This window comes from Notolabrus celidotus, chromosome 16, assembly GCF_009762535.1.
Source record: "Notolabrus celidotus isolate fNotCel1 chromosome 16, fNotCel1.pri, whole genome shotgun sequence".
NCBI classification, from domain to species: domain Eukaryota; kingdom Metazoa; phylum Chordata; class Actinopteri; order Labriformes; family Labridae; genus Notolabrus; species Notolabrus celidotus.
The window spans coordinates 1,463,626-1,473,581 of NC_048287.1; positions in this window are offsets into that span (position 1 = coordinate 1,463,626).

Here is a 9,956-nt window from a genome sequence, read left to right on the forward strand (position 1 = left end):
TGGAATATTTGCATATGAAACGTGGATTATTCCATTCAAACCATGGGGGTGCTCAATGTCTAATTTTACATTATTTTCTTCACTATAAAAATAGTGTCTCATATATCCTATTTTGATATAAATCTAGACTTATTTAATGTAATTCTGAGAACAGCTCTTGAAGTGTTAAATCTCCTTAAAGTGGTAATTAAATCTCCCCTGGTAATTAAAGCTGGACTCTCCCATTTAGCGGGACCTGTGGAGCAGACGTACCTCAGCTGGTCTTTAAATCTTTCTACGTTCATGGTAGCTCAAAATGTCAGGAAATAAAACTTCAGTTGATCCTAAAAACTAGTGATGAAGATGAGGAGCAGCTTCATGAAGAGGGCTGTGAGATCAAGGATTACCGGACCACACAAAAACTGTACGGGGCCAAAAGAACCAGGAGGGATACCCAAAGCTGTCTGAAGCCTCAAAAACAATCCACAGCATCCCATCCACCTCCACACCATCAGAGAGGATATTCTCAAAGACAGGATTTACAGTCAACAAAGACAGGAGCGCACTTCTGCCCGTACACACGATGGTTTTCCTCACGTACAGTTTGAAAAGACTCAAGCGGACAAAGACGAGATGAAAGACTGTTTTAAAAGGTTCTGTTAAGAGATTTAAAAACCCTTTAGCTGGTTCAGGTTTGATTTTGAACATTATACAAATGTTTAGTCTTAAATTGGACAGACTACCCTCCACAGTGCTGCTCTCCTCTGTGTGAACACTGTTTAAATATCTCCTGATTCCTTACTCTATAGTGGAGCGTTGTTCCATGTTTAACTGATGGTGGTCTTATTTGAGTTTTCTCTCCTTCATCACCTCGTTGTTTTTGTAATATAGATTTAAAAACTCTAAGTTTTATACTTATAATATTCTGTTGTCCCTTTTACTTTAAGCTATGAGTCTCTTAATTGTAAAGGGTTATGTGTAATATTGTCATGCGGTCACCATCATGCAGACTTTGGGTCAATAAGGAAAAACAACAAACATTCCACTATTCATCCACTATGGGCAAAATCTGATGAATCAGATTCAACTAAGCAAATCCTTAGTCGGGCTCACCCCTAGTTGTCTCATCACTATCACCGCTCCCTCTCTCTCTTACTCCCCTCTATCCCTCTTTCAAGACCCAACTCGGTCGAGGCAGATGTGTGTCTAACATGAGTCTGGTTCTGCTCGAGGTTTCTGCCTGTTGAAGGAAGTTTTTCCTCCCCGCTGTAATTAGCTATATACTGCGAGGTGCAATGCGCTGGCATCCGGCAAAAGTAGAAGTCTTGTGTATCTGGGGTCTCATTTATAAAAGAGTGCGTAGAATCCCTACCAAAAGAGTATGTACTCTGAAAACCAGGAAATGGCGTGCGGCAAAAATAATTCTGATTTATAAAACAGTTCACACGAAAACTTTATGCAATGTTCCGTTTATGAATCACAAACCACCTGGAGATATGCGCACGTAGTTCAGCCTCTTATTCCGCCCTTTTCACACCCACATTCAACCGTATACGGTCAATGCAAAGAGCGTTATGAATGAACATGCAGACAGATGAGCCGGAAGATCAAAGGTTCTCACGGTGAATCACGTCAACAACAGAGAGGAAGACGGAGAAAATAAACGCATTGTTTGTGTCTTCCAGCAGGAGGGACACAAAAGAAATACAAATAAAAATAATAATATGGAGTGACTCCACGTCACTGCAGCATTCATGTATCCGTCAGCAGTGCCAGAGCATCCATCATTCATCATTACGCACATGTCTCACTGCAGTGTTTCATGTTTACAGGACACACTTTTATTTCACATTACAGAGAGCTCACGTCCTTCAGAGATCTCCTCTCTGATATTATCTGACAGAAGTTTGATCCCTGAATATAAGTTTTAATGTGCTGGTTTCATTACGGGCAGCTTGGCCTACGCTCTGACTGATTATGATGATATGTAAGATAATAACTGAGAGAACCAGACATAGCTTTACTCCACACTGTTCTCATTAACACAGTAAACACATACAGGTGAGGAATATTTGATCAGTGTGTGAGGCAGCCGTCACTGTGTCTCTGTGCTCCGTGTGACTCTGTACAGCAGTCTTTATTAAAGTATAACTACACTCAGTGACTCTGTACAGCGTTAGAAACATTGAAAACATGACTGTCACTTTACACCGAGGCTGATTAACGTCTTCTGATGTTACCTTGGTTTTTACCTCCAGACAAACACGTTAGGATACGGCCCGTGTGTTTCCTCTACACTTTGTAGAAATGTGACGGTGAGACAAAGCTGATGAAATATTTGATGAACTTTAATTCACACTTTTATCTTTTAATGACAGCTTATTAGAAACGACTCACCACAGACACATTCAAATAAATTATGCAGATTTTAGTGATGATGGTGACGCGGGTCTGTTAATGTTATTCAATGAATGAAATGTGTAAAAGGCATTAAAATACAATCTGACTTCAGTTCTCCTTCTCACCAACTGCGTCACCAATTCCCCCTGCCTCTAAAATGTACGTACGCCTGGGTCAGAGTTTGTTTACCTGTAGTCACATTTTCATCTCAAGTTTGTTTTTATAAATCACAAACTTGGCGTGAAAACTGGCGTACGCCAGTTTCAGGCCCCGTTTTGTGTATAAGCAACCTTTATAAATGAGACCCCCGATCCGGAGGGCTCTGACCTGCCGGATCAGAGACGCAGCCAGAACGCAACAGAGCGGATCCAGTGGAAGTTAACACATTGACTAGAATAGAAACCCATCAGATCCGGTGCTGTGATGGATCGGGGACAGATCTGGTGGAATTTGGTCATGAGTCTTATCCTGTCTTGGTGTTGGGTCTCTGTTCATAATTTAACATAGAGTGGTCTAGACCTGCTCTGTTTTTAAAAGAGTCTTGAGATAACGTTTGTTGTGATTACATAACATGCATCATTTCAAACCTCAACAAGCACCTCAGTGACAGACACTCAACACCTCTCCAAGGGGTTGACGAGTGAAGCATGGAGCATTCCAGCATTTACAGACTGCAGGTATTACTTTGAGATTCTTCACCACAGTTTAGTTATGGCACAGGCCGTCATCAATCAATCAATCAATCAATCAATCAATCAATCAATCAATCAATCAATCAATCAATCAATCAATCAATCAATCTTTATTAATAAAGCACCAAATCCCAACAAATGTTCTCCTCAGACTCTTTCCAAACAGAGCAGGTCTAGACCGTACTCTATGTTCTATTGTTAACAAAGACCCAACATAGGACAGGATAAGATCCAGTCCCATCTTACAGACAGGACTCAGTCTGATCTCATCTTAATCCACCATGAGCAGAGCACTTTGCAGCATTTAGCAAGTTACAGTGGCAAGGACAAACTTCCTTTAACAGACAGAAACCTCCAGCAGGACCAGACTCATGTTAGACACACATCTGCTGAGACCGTGTTGGAGAGAGGGATAGAGGGAGATGGAGAGAGAGAGGAGTCATAGCAGCTATCGCTGCTGGAGACTAGCATGTCCATATCAGCTGAAGGATGTCTCCGGCCAGGAAGCTATGAATGTCTTTGTTGAGTTCACTTACCAATAAAGACCAAAGATTTGAAAACACTAGAGTAACCATTGTGACTTGTTCTCTAAATAATAAAGAGCACAGGACAGGTCCTATCGTAAACTCCATTTGTAAATGCAGCCCACCTCAGTCAAAGGTTTCCCAGCAGTGATCAGTGTGACTGTTCCCAAACACCCTCCATACAGGGTTACATGAGCCAGTTCATGTCCATCACAAAGCCTTTCACAGCTCCTCTAAACCCTACCCTGACCCTCCTGCCAGGAAGACCTGTTCTAACTCTGAAAACCCAGGTCAAGGTCAACAAAAGCATGGCTACACCAGAAGAAGACTAAAGTTTTGGAATGGTCCAGCCAGAGTCCAGACCTGAGTCCAGTTGAATATTGTGGGGTGGTCTGAAGAGGGCTGTTCACAGGCGATGCCCTCACTATCTGATGGATTTGGAGCTTTTTTGTAAAGAAGAATGGGAAAATATCACCACTTCAAGATGTGCCATGCTAATACAGTCCTACAAAAAAAACAGTGCTGTAATAAAATCAAAAGGTGCTTCAAACAGTTATTAGTTAAGGGTGTGTACACTTATACAACCACATTATTTTAGATTTTATTTTTTATTCTTCCACCTAAAAGATTGTAATTTTGTTTCAGTTGAATTGTTCATGTTATAGGTCACATTAAAGGTGGAAAAACTTCTGACATGATTTATCTTGGTCTCTTTTTTTCCATCATGAAACCTGGCATTTTAACAGGGGTGAGGAGACTTTTGATATCCACTGTAGATAAGAAGGTGACAGTCCAAAGAGAGTTTTGTATATTAGCATGTACCAGTGTATTTCACAGCAGGTGTGTAAGGATGGCCAGTTTACAGAGGAGTATGAAGTGCAGTGGTAAGTTCTGAAACGTTTGGCAGAGTGATAGAGAGAGTCCAGCTTCTGCAGAGAACATTTGGAGGCAGAACAGTAGATGGTGTCACTGTAATAGGAAGAACTGTCATTTCAACCAGGGTGAGTCTAGCAGAGAGAGTGAAAGAAGAGCACTTCCGTACAGAAACCCAATTTTTGATTTGACCTTAGTTTGCAGTTTATTGACATGGGGTAGGAATGATAGTGTGTTGTCCAGCCAAATACCCAGATACTTGTATTCAGAGACCTGCTCTAGGTTAGATCCACTGAGGGTTACGAGGGGAAATTGGCACAGAGCTCTTTTTACCGAACGAGATGATCTTGGTCTTCCAGGTGTTCAGCATGAGACGTAGGGAGGAGAGTGCCTGTTGGACACCGTTCAAACTCGATTGCAGTGACATGCGTACTGCCTCAGGGGAGGGGCCAGTGGCATAAATAGTGTCGTCCACGTACAGATGAATGGCTAAGTCTCCAGCGAAACAGGGGACATCATTTATATAAACAGAGAATAGTGTTGGACCTAGTATTGAGCCTTGTGGGACCCCCTTAGAGACAGGGAGGGGCTCTGACAGGAGTTGTTCTGAGCTAACTTTGGGGAAAAATTTTAATCTGTAGCAGAGGAAATGGGCATGATTCATTTGGATGTGAGTTCTCAAGTCTGTTGAATAGTAGCAGTAGTGGGCACTTTGGTGGGTGGAGGACCAGAAACGGAGGCAGGTAGTCATATGCAGTGATTCAGCAGCAGTGTTAACAACAATTAAAGACTGGAAGCCCAAGTCCAGGCCGGACATTTTAGCAGAAATAAACCAAACGCTGTATAGACTTTACAAAGCAGGGTGTAAAGTGGGCTTTGTTTGGGTACCAGCACATATGAGTATAGAAGGAAATGAGGGAGTACATAATATGGCAAAGAGAGCGACAAAGATGGAAAGCACTGGAATGTGTTTGCTTCATGGACTGCCGGGGTATAAAGAAATGACAAACCAGTGGGTTAAAGATGCGTGGGAATATGAAAGAGAGGGGAGATCATATTTTGAAATTCAGAGCCATGTGGGAAAAGGAAAATATGATTTTAAGTGCAAAAGAAGAGATTGGGTAGTTATAACGAGACTGAGGCTCAGGCATTGTGGGCTCAAGAGTGGGCTGGCCTTGAAAGGTAAGCACCCTGATGGAAAGTGTGAGTGTGGGGACCAGGTGGGGACGTGGAGTCAGTGCGTCATGTTCTCTTGCAGTGAAAGAAGGACGTTGTTCAGAGGCCTGCATACAGCTGGAGAAACAGTTTTTAACATGAGGACATTGCTAAATGTGGACAACTGGATTAAAGTTAAGAGACTGTTGACCTGCACAGAACCAGGATATAATAAAAAATCTAAGAAAATTAACTAAAGACTTGAATCATCAACCAGAGGAGGGCAGTACACCGTTGTTGTGTCTAGCCTGCCTTATCCAAAGAAGGAGAAGTCACATCTGACTCTAGAAGAAGAAACTAGAGTAGATTTAAACTGTTGAGGAAAGGGTAAGCAGGTTGTTTAGAAAAAGGTAAAACTGATAAATACTTTGAAGGAGTATTCAGAACATGTAAAAGCTTACACAGATGCATCTAAAACAATAAGGAATGAAGTTGGGGTACCATTTATCATACCAGAAAGAAATATAATGTGAAATAAGAGGGTTAGTGATAACCTGGTGTGGCAAGATATGGAGTTGCACTCCCTACCGTCAGGGGTCAGTGTCGCCCGTAGGCGCACGCCTATAAATGCATCTGGTCGGACTCTTCTTCTTCCTCTTCCTCCCTCACGGAGCCGGCAGACGTGACATATGTCCGGTGTTGTGCCTGTGCGTCACGGAGAGTGGTGTCGGGTTTCCAAAGGTAAGCGTGCTCCATTGTCTGCTTCATTCATTCATTCATTCACCTGTGCGGGTTGTTTACTCCGGTTTTCGCTCCGTTACAGCAGTGTTGTGTGACAGGAGCTGAGCTGTTCTGCAGAGTCTGGGTGCACAGTGTGTTTTCCTGCGGGTAGGCGTGTTTGTCTGTCTTTATAACATTTAGCTGTTGATGGTCTGGTGAGGGAGTTAACAGCTTTTCTCTCCCAGCCATCACTCGCCGAGTCTGGGCTGCGTGCTTCCTCCTGCTGTCTCTGACATACAGTTGCCCTGCTCTCTGGTAGGAATTCTTTTATTTGTAGTTTAGGTTAAGTTGTTTATCGTTTACATTTAGACACTGATTGATTTATTTGTTTATTTTCCAGTACGCGACCACATTTGGCGTTGCCGGCAGAATCCACGTAACGTGATTTCCAACTTAAACATTTTTTTTGTGTGTTTGTGGATTTTGTGTTTCATCTGTAAAGTCAGAGTTTGTGCCAGAGCCAAGACAGCAGTATGGTCTCAGAAACTAAACTATTCACAAACCATTATCCCCCTTCCTCATTTCCTGCTGGAGGCTTAGATGTGGTTGTTGTTGGTATGGAGGAGAAAGTGCAGCAGCTCCAGGAGCTCATGCTGCAGCTGAAGGCAGACAAAGAGCGTCTGCTTCAGGAGCATGCTGCGTCTCATTCGGGCCCCAGTGGGGCAGCTTCGGTGTCCTCCGAGTCAGCTGGTCGTGCTCCGGCTGCTGTGACAGAGCGGCTGGTGGTTATGCCTAGAGACCACAGATGTCCCATGTTTAATGGTAAGACAGGCAGTAGTGTGGCTGAGTGGATTGAGGAGGTACAGGCGTGCATGCAGGCTCGCCACCTCTCTGTTGCTGACCAAGCCTTCTTTATCGTCAACCATTTGGAGGGAGAGGCACGGGACGAGTTAAGGTTCCGACCAGGTGTAGAGCGAGACGACCCAGTCCGCATTTTTTCCATCTTGCAAGAGTTGTACGGCCATACTCACTCTTATGTCACTCTGCAGCAGGCTTTCTTCACGAGACAACAACAGGAGGGTGACACGCTGCAGGAGTTTTCTTTGGCCTTGTTAGCGTTAATGCCGAACATCCAGCAGTGTGCACCTGACGGTATGCCGAACGCTGTAGTTCTGCTTCGTGACCAGTTTGTAGAGCGTGTCCTCAACAGTTCTCTGCGACCAGAGCTGAAGCAAATGGTTCGGCACCAGCCCATTGCTTCGTTGCTGGAGGTGCGAAGCGAGGCTATGAGATGGGAGAGGGAGGGTCTTCCTGGGGGTTCTCGTGGGCGTAACTACTCTCTTCCATCTGCTCATGGTCTTCAGTTTATTGTTCGGAGTAGCTCCATTCCAGCCCCTGTAGCTGCTGCCCAGGGGCCTGGTTTAACTGAACTGATGGATCTAATGAAGCGCCAACTAGAGCAGCTTAACGATCTTACACGCACAGTAGCTTCCTTGCAGGCTCCCCGAACCCAAGGTAGGATGTCACACAACAATTCTGTGATTTGTCGCAGGTGTCAGCAGCCTGGGCATTTTGCCCATGAGTGTGATGGTGAGCGTGCCCCTGCTCGTGCTCGTGCCCACTCTGTCGCTGGGTTTACATCCCTTTTTCCCAGGACTGGTCGTCATGTCCAAACATTGATGTTCTGATGGGTGATGTCTCTGTGTCATCTGTGATGCCTGCGGTCCTACAAGCGGCTAATGGCCTAGCCATTCCATATGTCGGCTATTTGGACCTTGATGTGACCCTCTATGGGAAGGTGATGTCGTGCTGTGGGATCTTGGTCGTAAAAGACCCCCCAGAAGCTGTGGCCTCAGTCCCTGGAGTCTTGGGGATGAACATTATCCAACATGCTATCGAAATCTTTTCGGGGCATATGGCCGGTCTCTCTTTGATTCACCCCCTGTGTTGCAGGCCCCTGGCCCCTGTTGACATTCGTGCCTTGCAGGAGGCAGATCCCCTTGTGAAAGAGTTTTTAGTGTTTTGGCGGAGGCAGGCTGGGCAGACGCCGGCTGAGAGACCTCAGGTTTCTAAGCCAGCCATGGCCCTGTTGCATCAGTGGGACCATTTAATTGAAAGGGAGGGTGTGCAGGTCTTCGAGCCTGATGGTGGAGGTGAATCCCTCCAACTGGTTCTGCCTGGAGTCCTCAAGCAAGAGACCCTTAACCGCTTGCATCAGGTGCATGGCCACCAGGGCATTGATCGGACCACTGACCTGGTGAGGCAGCGTTGCTACTGGCTGGGGATGTCATCGGACATCCCCAGTGGATGTCCGTCAGACCGTCAGAGGTACCAGGGGTGTTGGGAGATTCATGTTAATGTGATCTTGGCTTGCTACTGTGGATGTTGAATAAATGAGCTCCGACTAAAAGGACATTAAGCCTCGATTGCAATCCTTTACATGGTGTCAGAAGTGAACGTTACGAGCAATGGCTAAGTTTGATCCACCAACAAGCTTCTCCTTCCATAAACCGGGAAAGTGGCTGGACTGGAAGCAGCGGTTTGTGACATTCAGGACCGCTACGAAGCCTTATATACGCCATGGGTAACGAGGCGGAAAACATCTACAGATTGTTTACTTTTACGGACGATGCTCACAGAGATGTTTTTGACCGAGTTCTTGGAAAATTCAATGAGTATTTCATGCCACGGAGGAACGTGATACATGAACGCGCCTGTTTCCACCAGCGCGCCCACAGACTGGTAGAGAAAGCAGAGACTTTTATCAGGCCTTTGTACAATCTGTCGGAACATTGTGACTTCGGCACAAGCAGAGATGAGAATATCCGCTACCGCATCGTTGTTGGGATAATGGATAAAGATGTCTCCCGTAAACTGCAGCTGACGAAGGACTTGACGTTGGCGATGACCATAGAGACGGTCAGGCAATCTGAAGAGGTCGCTTCACAAGTTAGCATGCAAGGAGAGGCAGCTGGGATGCTAAACGAAGTCACTAATAAGCACAACAAACACATCAAATACCACGGTAAGCCAAAAGGGGGAAATAATGGACAGTGTGGACAATGTGGGAAAATGAGGCACAGTAAAGATGAAAACTGCCCTGCCAGAAAATCGACATGCAATGCATGCAATAGAGTTGGGCATTGGAGTAGAGTGTGTAGGAACAAGAAGGCGGTGAGTGAGGTGACAGAGCCAGCAGATAAACTGCAGTCATACTTCTTGGGCGCAGTGAGAAAAGCAGAAGGCTCAGCTAAGCAGTGGACGGTTGAATTGCTGATGGGCTCAACACCTGCCAACTTCAAAATGGACACAGAAGCCGATGTAAGTGTTATATGTGAACAGACCTACAACTCACTCATTCCCCAAAGTCCTCTGGAGCCTGCAGATATTCCACTGGATAGCCCAGGTGGAGAGTTAGAGTGCATAGGACAGATCCAGAGCACTGTAACACACAGAGGCAAGATTTACCCACTACAAGCATATGTTATACGTGGCCGCACAGTGAACAACCTCCTTAGGAGGCCACCCTCTGTTGAAATGAAGCTAGTGAGGAGAGTTGACGAGACCGTGATAAGCGAAGGACATGTACAGGCATATGTGGAGCATGGGACTT